Source organism: Canis lupus, chromosome 24 (genome assembly GCF_003254725.2).
Source record: "Canis lupus dingo isolate Sandy chromosome 24, ASM325472v2, whole genome shotgun sequence".
Lineage (NCBI taxonomy): Eukaryota > Metazoa > Chordata > Mammalia > Carnivora > Canidae > Canis > Canis lupus.
In genome coordinates, this window is record NC_064266.1 from 46,484,631 (window position 1) to 46,499,585 (window position 14,955).

At 62.3% G+C, this 14,955-nt stretch overlaps 1 long non-coding RNA gene across 1 annotated transcript; it reads left to right on the forward strand.

The window, feature by feature from the left end:
- Positions 1-5,863: 5,863 nt before the first annotated feature.
- On the forward strand, positions 5,864-14,057 carry LOC118352177 (uncharacterized). The gene is made up of 3 exons (XR_004808911.2): positions 5,864-6,429; positions 12,658-12,824; positions 13,919-14,057. It is a non-coding gene; the product is annotated as an uncharacterized LOC118352177 (long non-coding RNA).
- Positions 14,058-14,955: the final 898 nt, after the last annotated feature.

A 14,955-nucleotide genomic window follows, 5' to 3' on the forward strand; every position in this document is an offset into this window, starting at 1 on the left:
AGCCCTAGGATGCTGGGTGCCAGGGAACGTGAAGAACTAGCCGGGCAGCAGGACCCCCCCGGGCCCTCGGCACGCACGACGCCACGGAGCCTTACTCGCCCCCCGGCTGACAGGCCCGGTGTCAGTGCTCCGAGGCTGCTCCTCAGCACCCGCTCTCAGCTGGAAATGCCAGGGCCGTGGGGAGTCAGGGGCGGCCCCAGAACCCGGCCCAGGGCTGCTCTGGGCCAGGCGGCCCTCCTCCCCACTCGAGGGAGAGGGGTTGCGGAGCCGGGACTCCCTGGGCCCCCAGCCCACTTCCTGGGACAGCTGGAGGCACAGCGCTGGCCCAGGGGTGCGGCGCTCCCAGGCTTTCATCCCCGGCTCGGGAGGGGTGGGAGATAAGGCTTCAAAGCCATCTGCAAGCGCACCTTGAGAAGCCCAGCCTGTCCTGCCTGCTGTTTGTGTTACTGGATTGATAGATGTCCCTGCCGCATTGGCCCCCCAGATAAATGGGTCACCTATTAATGTGGCCCCGTGGGGGTGCCCTAAAGGGGCCAGGCTGTTTTCTGGGGCCCCTGTCCCCACCCTCTGTGCACACAGGCTTCTGTTGACCCTGCTGGGGTTGGAGGGTGCTTCCTGACAGCAGCGGGCCGAGGGGGGCGCACCAGTGGACCTGGTCTGGGCAGCTGGGAGGGGCACGCACCCCTCAACCCTCCCTTCACGTGGCCTCACACCAGGCACCCAATTTTACAATTACTTTCTGATAGCGCAGGAGCCGTAAGGTGGCCACTCACACATAAGGCCAAATTCCCCTCTGTTGTGTCCTCTGCTTGGGCACGTCCTTGTCTGTGCAACCATCTCTCTGCCTCTGAACATCGAACAGTGTCGAGTTCGGTGGCGTTTGTACCTCCACAGATTTGTGCGACCACAACTACTATTTGATTCCAGAACATCCTCATCACCCCAAAACCAAACCCCGTACTTAGTGGCTGTGGCTCCCCACATTCCCCCCAACAACTGAGCTACTTTTATTCTCCATGGATTTGCCTGTTCTGGACGTTTCCTGTAAGTGGAGGCTTAGAGTATGTGATCTTCTGTGTCTGGCTTTGTTCACTGAACATCACATCTCTGAGGCCAGCCCTTCACTCCTGTTAGGGCCGGATGCCATTCCACTCTACGCTGGACCACGGTGTGTTTCTCACTCATCTGTTCACTGACACTTGGGTCGTTTCCACCTTTGGGAGATTGCGAGTAGAGCTGCCGTGAACGTTTGGGTACGAGGTGTTTCTGGTTCTCTTGGATGTGTAGAGCCAGGAGTGGACGCGCTGTTGAACTTTCTGAGGATCTGCCAAAGGCTTTAGGACTTTATTATTTTTTTTTTAATTTTTATTTATTTATGATAGAGAGAGAGAGAGAGAGAGAGGCAGAGACACAGGCAGAGGGAGAAGCAGGCTCCATGCACCGGGAGCCCGACGTGGGATTCGATCCCGGGTCTCCAGGATCGCGCCCTGGGCCAAAGGCAGGCGCTAAACCGCTGCGCCACCCAGGGATCCCAGCTTTAGGACTTTAAAAAAACTTTTCAGGTATTTAATTGTGCAGCTATGAGAATGAGTCGACTGGGTTCTTGATAAAAACATTTGGGTACCTATGATAGTGCTCGGAGGGCAGGTCAAGGAATGGTAGATGACGTCATCTATCAAGGAATGACAGAGGATGGATAGGTAGACAGAATGATGGATAGAAGGACAGATGGATACACAGATTGATCTATGGATGGATGGATGGATGGATGGATGGATGGATAGGTGGGTGGATGGATAGTAGATAGATAGGTAGGTAAATAGACAGATGGATACATAGTTTGGCCTATGGATGGATGGATAAATCTATGGACAGATAGACAGATGCTAGAAGCCCAGGCCCTGCCCTGGACACCGGGGGTCAACAGGTCAGAGGTGGAGCTCTCAGGCAGTGTGTATAATCGGTTAGTCCTAGAAACCTAATGTCCCCATTCCTCTCCGACAGCTCCGGGGCATCCCTGGAGATGAACGTCTTCACTGTATGTCGCTGTTGCCCCCCCCCCGCCCCAGACATTGGAGCTGCTTCCATTTCTGGACTTTGTTTGGGTTTCCCCCTGTGACAATACGCTGTATGGCTTCTTGCTTGAGCACAGGTGCGATTGATGCCTGCAGAGACGAGGCCTGGAATTGTGAGGAGGATGCCCGGCATGTTCCCAGGGGCAGCAGGGTTGCAAGCTGGGCTCCAAGCTGGGCCACGGAGGAGATGCAGGGCAGGGGTGCAACAGCAAGGGGCCGGGCCAGGGCGGGAGGATGGCTCAGGGTCAGTGCACTGCGGGGTCTCTGCCAGGGATAGGATCAGGATGAGGAGAATGTGTGCAAAATCGAAGGTGGCACCGAAATCACAGTAATCAAGAGAAATAGCCTACATCGTTGGGTTTACTTATGTATGTATTTATTTATTTATTTATTTATTTATTTATTTATTTATTTATAAGATTTATTTATTTATTCATTCAGAGAGAGCGAAGAAAGAGGCAGAGACACAGGCAGAGGGAGAAGCAGGCTCCATGCAGGGAGCCCCATGTGGGACTCGATCCTGGGTCTCCAGGATCACACCCTGGGCTGCAGGCAGTGCTAAACCGCTGCGCCACTGGGGCTGCCCCATTGGGTTTACTTTAATTAAAATTTTTATTAAGACAATTGTGGGGTTGTCCACAGCTGTAGGAAATAATCAAGAGATCGAACAGGGTGGCCTTGACCCAAAAAGCATCGTCCTACTCTGTGCTTGCCTGTGTACGTGGGCCTGAAATTCTACAGCTTTGTCTTTTCTGTAGGTTTCTGCACCCACCACCCACGTCGAGACAGAATGTTCCCAACACCCTTTTGAGACGTTCCTCTGGTCCCTTTATTGCCACATCACCTCCCCCTGGGCCTTCCTCCTTGAACCTCGGCAGCCACTAACGTGTTCTCCATTTCTAAAATTTGTCATTCCAAAATATTATATAAATGGGATCATACTGTAGGTGACCTTTCAGGACTGGCAATGTTGCCAAACACGTGGAATCAGGACGCAACCCTGGAAGCTTCCAGAAAGGAAGGAAGAGGTCCTAGGTGGGCGATCAGGATCCGGCATGTTTTCAGACGTCTCTCCATTGGTTCTGGAGCAAAGTCTTGCTTCTTGAGACTGTGGTTTCCAGCCTGGAGGTCTACTCAGCCACTCGTCCAGGCGTTAGGACTGGAAGGGACTTCTGGGGCGGGAGGCGGCCCTCCTGGGCAAGCAGTCGTGTCTGTGCTCGGCACATGGGGCATCAGCCAGCAGCACAGGGCTGGGCTCCAGGACAGGGGACCCCCAGGACGGAGGTTAGGGTGGAGGGACGTGATGCCAGGGGTGGGCGGTCCGGGGTGGGGGGGTCTCTGAGGTGCACGCAAGTGGGTTGAGAAGAGGTGTAGACAATTGCAGGCAGGTTTGGGCAGTATTCGCTGACAGGAGGAGGGTGAAAAGAAGGCAATCATTTGCTTCTAGGTGTTCAGAAAGTTGTGCAAAAAGGGGGAAAACATGTTGGCACGTTCCAAAGCTTACCTCCGAGGAGTGTTGTTGGTTTTCTTGTTGTTTTATAGAGTATGTTTATGAAGATGTTATTTTTTTATTTATGAGGCAGAGAAGAGAGAGAAAAAGGGAGGGAGAGAGAGCAGGAGTGAGATGAGCACAAGCAGGGGGAGTGGCAGAGGGAGAGGGAGAAGCAGACCCCACTGAGCAGGGAGCCTGATGACGCGAGGGCTCGACCCCAGGACCCCGGGGTCATGACCTGAGCCGAGGGCCCCCTTCACCGACTGAGCCCCCGACGACCCCTAAAGAGTATGTTTAGAGCAGTTGTCGGTCGACAAGGGAACGGGGAGGGAGGCTCGGAGGTTCTCTGCACCCACCCCCACGGCCTCCCCGTTGTCCTCATCACTCACCACAGTCGTGTTGGTTTTGCCAGGATGAGTCCACACACTCACGTCGTCATTACCCACAGTCCGCGGTTGGCCCTCGGGTCCCTCTGGGCGCCGTGCGCCGCGGGTTTGCACAGACGTCCAGTGACGGGCATCGGCTGTAGCGCATCACGCAGGGCCGTCTCCCTGCCCTGAGTCCCCCCGCGCCACGCGCTCGTCTCCCCCTGCCCGCACCCCGCCTCCCGCCGCCCCAGCGCCCACCGGTCCGTCCACGTCTCCGTACTTGCGCCTCTTCCAGAAGGTCACGGGGTCGGAGTCACGCCGTGTGCGCTTCCTTCGCTTGGGGACACGCGTCCTCCGCGTCTTCTCACGTCAGCCCGAGTGACAGCCCGTCGTCTGGACGGACCGCCGCGGACTCATCCCCCCTGCCCAGGGGCGCCTTGCCCGCTTCCCAGTGTGGGCGGTTCCGGGCAGAGCCGCGTGGACATCCGTGAGCGGGATCGTGGACGTGGGCTCTCAGCTCCTGCGGGCAAATCCCAGGGCGCCCGGGCGCTGGGGCGCAGGGTAGGAGGGGGCTCGGGCTTGTCAGCGTCGCCCTCCAGAGGGTCTCCCAGGTGGCCGCGCCGTCCCGCCTTCCCGCCGGCCCCCCAGGGAGCCCTGCTGGCCCACGTCCCCGCCTGCGCTTGGCATCGTGGGCGCGGTGGGCTTGGGCCCTTCTGACGGGCGTGCGGGCGTCTCGCTGGTCCTCGTCGTCGGCATTTCCTGGTGACACAGGCCGAGGGGCGTGAGTTCAGGGGCTCGCCTGCGGGTCCTCTGTGGTGAGGGGCCGGTCAAGGCTTTGGCCCTTTTTTTAATCGGGTTGTTTGTGTTTTTGTTGCTGCGTGTTAGGAGTTCTTCTGTATTTTGGACGACGGCCCTTTCTCAGCTGTTTCTCTGGCCAGTGTTTCCTCCCGGTCTGTGGCTTGTGTTCTCACTCTCATGGTGTTGTCTTTCGGGGAGCAGACGTTTTTAATTCTCACGCGCACCAGCCTGTCGGCTCTCTCTTTCACGGACCCTGACTTGGTGTTGTGTCTAAAAGGTCATTGCCATCCCCGAGGTCACCTGGGTTGCTTCCTGGGTTATCCCCGAGGAGTTGATAGTTTACACGGTACATTTAAGTCTGTGACCCACTTGGAGTGATTTTCCCTGAAGGGTGTAGGTCTGTGTGTAGATTTGTTTTTCCGCAGGTGGACGTCCGTGGGGGCTCAGCACCGACTGTGGAAGAGCCGGTCTCTGCTCCGTCGTGTTGCCTTCATTCCTTTGTCAAACATCAGTTGACTGTATTCGTGGGGCCTGTTTCAGGGCTCTGCTCTTTTTTCTTTTTTTTTTAAGATTTTATGTATTTGATAGAGCACGAGCAAGGGGAGGGGCAGAGGGAGAGGGAGAAGCAGACTCACTGCTGGGCAGGGAGCCCGACGTGGGACTCGATCCCAGGACCCTGAGATCCTGACCTGAGCCGAAGGCAGACGCTCACGGACTGAGCCGTGCAGGCGCCCTCGGGGCTCTGTTCTGCTGCACTGGTCTGTCCATCCGTCTTCATCCGGGACGTGCTTCGTGATGTCTGACTTTGCAGGAAGCCCCGAAGGCGGGCAGGCACCCTCCAACTCTGTTCTCTGGGTCTTTTGTCTCCTCTCCACGCGCGTTAGAATGTGCTCATATCCACAAATAACTCTGAGGTTTTGAGTGGGGCTGCACGGAATCTCCCTCTGCCCCCGGACGGACTTCGCTGGTGGAGGACAGGGCCTGGGGAGGGGGCAGTGGGGCCTGGGGCTACCTCCCCGCTGCACGGCCTCAGCTTCCTTCTGGGACGGTGGGGGCTCCCGGCCCCTCACGTGCACTCCCGGGACTGTTTTATTTGTTGTATTTTTGTGGCTAAAAAGGGTTGAGAGACCTTAGCCCGCGGGCCAGGCAGGACGTGGGCTTAGGGAGTGGGTCTGTCTGCCAAGGTCGTCTTGCCCCTGAACGCAGTGTCCTGGTCACTGGGGCTGCTCAGAGCGGGGCCAGCAGTTCTGCGCCTCCTCGCCCGACTCTGGGAAGCTGAAAACTTGTTTTTCTGCTTGCCTGTCCCCGGATCCAAACAGCCCCGACGGCCAATGGCAGCGCTCCCGGCCCCGCCTGCCTGCGCGGAGCCGCCTCTGGCTTCCCTGAGCTGGAGCTGCGGGATTTATCCACGTGCGCAGTGGGGACTGTAAATCACGGCAGGTCGGGGCCCCGCGATCCCTGACGTTAGGAGAGGGGGCGGGGGTGAGGAGGCGTCCGTGCCGGGAACGATCCCGGCCTGGAGCTGGGCTGCGTGTCGGCACATCACAGATAATAAAACTGCATCTTCCTGCGGCGCACGGGGCCGGCGTGTCAAACCAAGATGCTGTAGCGGATGCCTGGTGGCCAGGAGCGTCCCGTCAGAAAGCCACGGTCCATGCACCACACATCCCACACACATCGTAAAGATACAGTAATGGTACGTGTGTCTTTAGAGAAATACTAATATTGTCGTTTTATGGGAAACGAGCCTTGAAAATACTAAAAGTCAGAATTTTATGGCCAAGAAGAAAGTTACATGATGAGGATGTGGGAAGGGAGATCCAAATACCTCTTGCTCTGGTCCCAGCGTCCTGGAGGGCGGCGGGAGGCCACCTGGGTGGACCTGCGGGCCGGCGCGGGCCCTCCTCCTCCTCCTCCTCAGGGAGGTTGTCCAGAGCGTTGCAGGCCCAGGATGGAGGCCTGAGCACGGCCTGGGCCAGGGGCGTGGCGACCTGGCCCCCAGTGAGTGCATGGTCCTCCTGGCTCGGGCAGGGCTGGGGTGTCCCGAGGGCTTGCTCTCACCCCAGATCTGCCCAGGAGGAAATTCTGGCTCCCACGTGCTCCTTGTCAGGTGGCGACTTGCCGTGGTGCAGGATTAAAGTATTTTAGGAATCAGCTTGAACGGCCCAGGGAAAGGAGCAATCCAGGGGCCAGGGGAGGTACTGACGATGTGCAGGGGACCAGGTGGGCCCCTGGCAGCGCTCAGCCCCCCGGCCCGGGAGCTGTCTGTGGGCGCTGATGGGCGGGGAGGACCGGGATGGGTGTGTCTGGCTGTGCTGACCAGCCCACCCCCTGGGGTTTGTCCCCCTGCCCAAGCCGGGCCTGCCGGGGATGGAGTCCTGAGCTCCCGTCACAGCTCTCCCCGCCCCGGTGGGAGGGCCGTGCCCATGTCCGCCCGGGGGACCCCGCACACCCAGGGGTAGGATCTTCCGAAATGTTGCTCGGTTGTTTTTTTTTTTTTAATTTATTTTAATTAATTAATTTATTTTTAAAGATTTATTTATTTACTCATGAGAGACACAGGAAGAGGCAGAGCCAGAGGCAGAGGGAGAAGCAGGCTCCATGCAGGGGGCCCGATGCGGGACTCCATCCCAGGACCCCGGGGTCATGCCCTGAGCCGAAGGCAGACGCCCAACCGCTGAGCCACCCAGGGATCCCTTAATTTATTTTTAAAAATTTATTAGAGAGAGTGAGTGAGAGCATGAGCAGGGGGAGGGGCTGAAGGAGAGGGAGAAGCAGGCTCCCTGCTGAGCAGGGCGCCCGACATGGGGCTCGGCCCCAGGACCCCGGGATCATGACCTGAGCTCAAGGCAGACGCTTCACCACTGAGCCCCCAGGTAGTTTTTTTTTTTTTTTTTAAGGTGAAATTCCTATGACTTAAAAATGCACCGCTGTAGGGTGAACATTACTCAGTGACTCTCAGTGGCTTCATAGTGGTTGTCACCACCGCCGGGTGTCGTGCCTGGAAGGAGGCCCCGTGCCCCTGGAGCAGCCACTGCCTGCCCTCCGCCCCCGCCCCGCACCCCCGCCCCGCAGCCGCCTCTCCCTTCCGTCTCCCGACCGGTCTCTGTGGACGCTGCCCGCAAACCGAGTCCCACGAGTGGCCTTTGTGTCTGGCTTCCCGCCCTGGACATCGTGTTCTCAAGGCTTGTCGCGGGGTAGCATGTGCCCCTGCCGTGTCCCCTCTCAGGCCCAGGCGCCCCCTGCCGCTGTGCCTCCCCCGGGGGCTGAGCCCACGTCCCGCTCTCAGCTCTTCGGGGATCTGGCTCCGATGCAGACGCGCTCTATCCCGAGCCTGGAGCGGCGCCGGCGGCAGGAGGCCCACGGAGCATCGCGACCTGTGGTGTCGGGTGTGAAGAGCTTGACGGGCCCGCGCAGCCGTGGCACCTCCGATCGTGGGGGGCTCCCCCTCTCCTCGCGGGCCTGGGGCTCTCTCGGCCTCCCTCCCGGGACCTGCGCCGCCTCCCGCCCACCACGCCTCCCACTCCGCGTCCCGTCACCAGGGATGAACTGCTCTCCCGCGGCGTCCTCGAGCCCCGAGCCCGCTGTGGGCAGCTTCCGTGGCCAGAGCCATGTGCTCGAGATCCGGCCACGCCGCTGCTTTCCCGGGGTCGCTCCTCCCGCTTGCTGAGCAGATCCCTCGCCTGGCCGCTCGCTCGGCGGTGCCCTAACGTCCTTTGGGAGCAGCAGGTGACACACAGTGGATAATGCATTTGAAGTGACAGCAAGTAGCCGTTCACACCCTCCCGTCCTGCAGTAGAGGATGAGCCGGGGGCGGAGACCAGGGCTTCCAGCTGCCCTGAGCCGGGGAGCCGAGGAGCTGAGGCGCCTCGCTGGCGCTGCCCGCTGGATTCTCTGACCCCGGATGTGAGCCCACCCCCTCGGGGACCCCCAGCGGCCTCGGCATCATCCACCTAGAGCACCGGGCAGGAAGCCAGTGCCTTCCTCCTAAGGGAGCCCCTCCAGGGGGAGGTGTGCGCACACTTCAGGGCCCGAGGGGCCAGCAGGGCAGCACCCACCCCAAGTCGGGGGCCGGGGCCAGTCTGGTGGGAGAGGCCCCTCTGGAGTAACGCCCCACAGGGAGAAAGGCCGTCCTCGTGGCCTTCTGCTCTGGGCGGTGGGTGGACAGACACCTTCCTCCCCACCTGACATGCCTGAGTGGCCAGGTGGCCCGGGGGACGGTGCCCTGGCCTGAGAGGCGGTGGGAGCCCCCCAGTCGGGGCGGCCTGTGGAGCCGGGGGCGGGCTCGGGGACCCCCCCCGGGCTGGGGGGGTGTGGCCCTGGGGCCGAGGCCTGTGTGGTCCGGCCCGCCCCGCGTTGCTTTCCCAAACACGCACAGTTACATAAACGGTGATAACACTTCATAAACATTTTTGTAACATGCGGAATGTTTGACATGAATTTCAGCTATTTTAGAACTAATAAACAATTGTCAATGTCATGGCCGACACGGAGCAGGAGCCACGGCGCTTTATGGAAGATCAAAGGGACGCACAAAGGTCTCGTCTTTAAAGAAAAAGAGAGGATGGGATGGAAGCGCCCCCCTGTCCCCCTGCCCCCCCCATCCCCCCACCCCCATCCCCCCATCACCCCCTGTCCTGGAGGCAGGGCCTCTGCGGCTCTGGGCAGCTGGCGGCGTCCCCGGGGGGCCGGGCGGGCAGGGGTCCTCGGGCCCCGTGGACCAGGCTCTCTGGTGGAGATGCTGCTACGTCTGCGCCCGTCCCGCGAGGGCTCCCCAGAGGGGTCTGCGCTGCTCGGCGTGGCCAGCGAGCCTCCAGGCACACGGCCAGCTGCCCGGCCTCAAGCCCAGGGCTGGCGCCAGAGCTCCCGCCCGCGCAGGCCGCACCACGAGCCTCAGAGACGTGCTCCGTCCGCGTGCGGCCCGGGCAGCCTGGACGCGGGGACACCTGAGCGCACGACCCGGGCGGCCACCGGCCCAGGGGGCCTCAGGGCTCCGGCTCGGGTCTTCCTCTGCGGCGTGTGGCTGTCATCCGTCACCACACCGGGGCCGGGGCCGTCAGGAGACGTCAGCGATGCCCAGAGGACACTGGGCTGGAGCGAGGCCCCCTCAAGCTCCGACCTCAGGGACTGGAGGGGACCGCGTGGGCCAGGCAGGAACAGGTGCACAGGGGTTGCCCGGAGACGCCGAGACCCCAGGCCACAGGCCCCTGCCGCCCCTGGAGGGAGGCCTGCCTGGCTGCTGGCCCTCGGACTTCCCTGAGCCCCGGGGACGCTGCCCCAGCTGCCGTGACCTGGGGTCTGGGTCCCCCTCACCCCTGCACTGGCCCCCGAGCTGGCATCTGCCCAGCACGCGTGCTTTCTGTCCTGCTTCTGAGGGGTCTGTGAGGGGGCTCACGGGCCGCCCCGCCCCTCTGTCCCCTGAATTCTCCACAGCCCCCCTTTACTCAGAGTAGCACAGTCTTCCCGGAGGCCGTGAGCCCTCTGTGCCCTCCTCTAACCTCCTTGCTCCCCTCCTTCCCTGAGAGCTCCTGCCCCAGGGCCTTTGCACTACTCCTCTGCTTTTCTCATTTCCTCTTTCACACATTTTTGGTCCAGCCCCCACTCAAATATCCGCTCCAGGCCGGGGTTGGGAGGCAGGGCGGGGGCCCTGGCTGCCTCTGAAGAACCTCAGCGGGACTGGCAGCTGTTGGGGGTGAACTGGGTCCCATAAAAGATATGTTGGAGTTCAACCCCGAGGACATGTGAGTGTGACCTCATTTGGAAATAAGGTCTTTGCAGGCGTGGTCAAGGTGGGGCCTGTAGGGTGGGCCCTGACCCGACGGCTGGCGTCTTCCTGGGATCGTGGGAGGACGGACGCAGGGATGGGGGGATGTGGCCACAAGCTCCAGGAGCTGGGGGCGGGCAGGAAGGGCCCTCCCCACCCCCAGACTCCCCCTGGAGGCAGCTCTGACCCGAGAGCCTGGCTGAGAGGGGCTCCGAGCTGGGTCCCCGGGGTCACCACTCCGTGGCACTGCGGGGTCTGCGGGGACCCGGGGCCATGGCGCAGGAGACTCGTGCACTCACACCCGGCTGTGCGCACACTCAGGAGCCGAGGAGGGAGTGTGCAGGGCCTTGGGAGGGTCACCCCCAGCCCCCGCCACCCAGCCCTGCTGCCGCCCTGCTCCCCACCCCTGCAGGACCTGCCTGTGTGTGGGCCCCAGAACAGCCCCGGGGAGCTCACTGGGGGCTCGGCGTCCCCCCTGCGCCCGCAGCCTGGGGGGCTGCCAGTCTTTGCAGTAACAGGCAGGGTGGCGCCAGCCCGAGGCACAGAGAAATAGGTGCCTTGCCCAAGGCCACACAGCTGGTTTGGGTCCCTGCTCCTCCCCGGCCTGCACCCTTCCCTCCCTGACGACACCTTACGTCCATCGAGGCCCACCCTGCCCGTGTGGAGGGCCCGTGGGGCCCGGGCTGGCTGTCTGTGCTCACCACCCCGCAGGCCTGCAGAGCCTGGTGACCAGCCACGGGGATGGGGCAGGTGCGTTCTGGGGGCACCTTGCGTCTGCACTTGTCCACCCTCCATGGGCGCTGCCCAGTGCGCTGTGGGAGCAGGGTGCCTGGAGTTGGCCGTGGCCCTGGGAGGCCCGAACCCCAGCCCCAGGGCGACCGGGTCGTGCCCTCACAGCCAGGCACCCTGCAGCCCGTCTCTGTGCCCTCGTTGGAGAATGCGGGCCTCCCCCGTCCTGGCTGTCTCCCCACCAGGCCCCTTCCTCGCCCGGCGGCATCAGCAGACACCTCCGCCTGGCAGCAGAGCCTGGTACGACCCCCGCCCTGCCTGGGTGGCCCGACTGCTCTGGGGTGTCGGCCAGGAGGCTGCATGGAGGCCCACCCCATCCATTACTGCCAGGGGCTGTGCCCGTGGACCCTCGTCTCCGAGCGCCGGCTTGGCCTTCCTCTTTGGGGTGGAAACTAACCCCAGGAGTCCAGCTGGCCGGGTGTCACGGGGGTGCCCAGGGGGCCGAGGCTGTCCCCTGCTCTCCAGACCTCGAGCTGGCTCCTGCCTGCTGTGCCCGGCCCAGCTGCCCAGTGGGTGTGGCATACGCACGGGACTGCAAAGACCCAGGTCACACGCACAAGAACCCCGAGGGTCACACCAGCACCTTCTGTGGTGATAACGTGCTGAAATGGTAACCTTCTGGGGCTGCACACGTGGCTTGAGGGACGTTGTGCTGGACGGCGCCAGGCTGGACGGCGGGCAGGCGCGTGCGTGATGAGGATGTCGCAGATCCCGGTGACGGCCCAGAGGACCTAAACGGGACGGCTCGCTGAGAGCAGGGTCAGGTCGCCTCCTTCTCTCGGACCCCGGGTGCCCTACTGTCTCCACGCCTGCCCCCCAGACTGGAGTGAGCAGCGTCCCGGGGCAGGGGCTGACCCTCCGTGGCCCAGCAGGACCCCTGCCTTCCCGTCCCTGGGACTCAGTTTCTTTACTCTGGGGATGATGCCGGGCAGCTCAGGGGAGCCATGGCTGCGAGGTTCACACACTTTGATTTACAGGGATCAGGGCTAAGGAGCACCTGGGGGCTCCGTCGGTGAAGCGTCTGCCTTCGGCTCAGGCCATGATCCCGGGGTCCTGGGATGGAGCCCGCGTCGGGCTCCCTGCTCAGCGGGGCGTCTGCTTCTCCCTCTCCCTCTGCCTCTCACCCCTGCTCTCTCTCACACTCTCTCTCAAATAAATAAATAAAATATCTCAAAAAAAAAAAAAAAGTAAAAGGACCCAGGCCCATATGGGCGTATGGGTGGTGGGTTTGCTGCTGCTGGCAGGAGGGTGAGGTCTTTCCGGGGGGGAGCAGAAGGCTGGTGAGCAGGCCTGGGAGGCGAGTGTCCTGGGGCCGCGGCGACAAAGCCCCACAGACTCGGGCTTCAACAACAGAACTTGATTTTCTTCCAGTTCTGGAGGCTGGAGTCCGAGATCCCGGGGGTGGAACCTGTCCCAGGCTGCTCTCCGGCTCCTGGTGATCGCCGTCGCCAAACGCTGGGTTCCTGGGCTCGTGGAAGTGTCCTGGGATCTCCGCCTTCACGGTCACACGGGCTTCTCCCTGCGCACCTCATCCCGAGGTAGGGGGTTCGGCTCTCAGGCTCTCGGCGTGGACCGGGCGGGCACCAGTCCATCCAGACGCTTGCTGCGGGGGCAGCGATGAGCGGTGCCCGGCTCTGGACTCGTGCCTGAGACTGCTGAGGAGTGAGGCCAGCGGCCCCAGGGGCAGGAGGGGTCTGTGCTGCGGGCACGTAGTCCCGGGCTGGCCCTGAGCCCCTGGTGCCCACGGGGGTCCCAATCCCTGGGGACACTGGGTTGGGGTCCCTGGAAGCCGTGTCTGTTCAAGCGACCGGCTGGGAGGGTTCTTGGGGGGAGCGTGGCCGCGAAGCGATGGCCCCAGCCTGCCCAGCCCGGCTCCTGACCTTCCGCCCCGGCTCTCAGCGGCTCCAGGGAAGACCCCGCTGTTTTCATTTTTCCTTTTTTTTTTTTTTGACCTAAAGCTAGATTTAACTGTAAAGAGCAATAAATTATGAATCAGGAAAAACATCTCTTGTCCCCACAAAGGACGTGGCTGTCCCCAGATGAGTAATGACTCTGAATTCACATTACTTAGTATTTATAACTTCCGCCGGACAGGACTTACAGATGTTCCTGGGAAATCCTGCCGGCCCCGGTGTATTTTTAGAGCCCATTGTCCTGGCCAGGTTCTCCCAGCGTGTCTCCGCCGAGGAGGGAGCGTGAGAGTCCCCTGGGTCTCAACCTCTCTCTGCAGGACCCAAGTGGGCCCTGGGCCCCTGGGCAGGTGGCGCCTCATCCATCTGAAGCCCGTCGGCAGTCGCACTCAGGACTGGTGTTTACTGACCACCTGCTGGGTGCCCACCCGGGGGGGAAGGGCCCATCGAGGTAGTGAGCTCCTGTGTGACGGCTCGGGGGAGGCCGTGGAGGCGCGGAGTCTCAGGAGGGGCTGAGCAGGGCTGAGGCTGAGGGGGGCCCTTCCTGGCACTGGCAGTTGGGTGGGTGGGAGCGGAGGAGACGGTCGTCCAGGAGGCTGGGGAGGGGGCCGAGGTGCCCCAAGGATCTCGTAGCACCTCCTCTTCTCCTGGGTCTCCAGGGGCTGCATCTCCTTTTGGGGGGTCACAGGGAGGACCCAGCGCGGGCTCCTTGTCTGCTCCAGGGCTGGACCGGGGTGCAGCTGTGCCTGGGGACGGCGACAAGCCCCTCCATGTCCTGTCGTTCCTGCTGGGGGCAGAGGCCCGTGTGGTCCAGGCTGCGGTCACCGGACTGACCTTAGTCCCCATTGTCAGGCCCCACTCACCCCCATCCGTTATTGTCCGGGACCCCCAGGTCCCCCAACCCCCTGTGCCCCTGCCCCCATGCAGCCCTTCCCCCCCCAAGCAACCCCCAGTCGCCCCGGCCTCGTGCACCCCCAATCCCTCCACCCCTGCCGCCCAGTCCCCCTGCCCCTCGTGCACCCCCAGCCCCCCATGCACCCCTCTGGCCCGGCCACGGGTCCTCGGAGCCCCCCCACGAGGGGCTGGCGCTGTATAAGTGTCTCTTGGCCTCGGGTGCGTGGATGTACTTTATTTGAGTATTTAATGTCCTCGCTCATTCATAAAATAAACAAAGGAGGTTTATGTGCAAGTGGCTGAGAACGGCGGCCGCAGCGCAGCGCGGGGCCGGGGAGCCTGGAGAGCCTGGCAGGGGCGCGGCAGCCGCTGACCTCATATTTTACTGAGGAAGGTCAAGTGGCCGGGGCTCAGGGGGCCCGGCGGGAGGGTCTGGGGGGGCCGCCGTCCTCAGCTCCCGGGCCTGGGGGAGGAGCCCGCGGCCCTCGGGGTCTCACAAGCTCTGGAAAAAGTCCTGACGCCGCTGGCTCCCCTCATGCCCGGTTCTGGGCTGTGCACGGGGTCAGTGGGGCTACGGAGGGGCAACGGTTCCCTGTCCCGTCCTCCCGGAGCCCCCGAGGGTCATGGGGGGCCCACAGTCTGCCCGGGGTTACCCTGCTCCGTGCGCCTGGGACAGGCTTCCAGGCCCATGGAAAGGTGACCATAGTCAAGGCTCAGCCGCTGCCCACCCCTGGGACCCTTCCCCACCCCCGGGATGCTTCCCTGTTCCCTGGGACCCTTCCCTGCCCTCGAGACCCTTCCCTGTCCCCTAAGGGTGGCCAAGGGTGGGAGACAGGCCAGCAGCTGTCCTGTTCAAGTCCCCTGG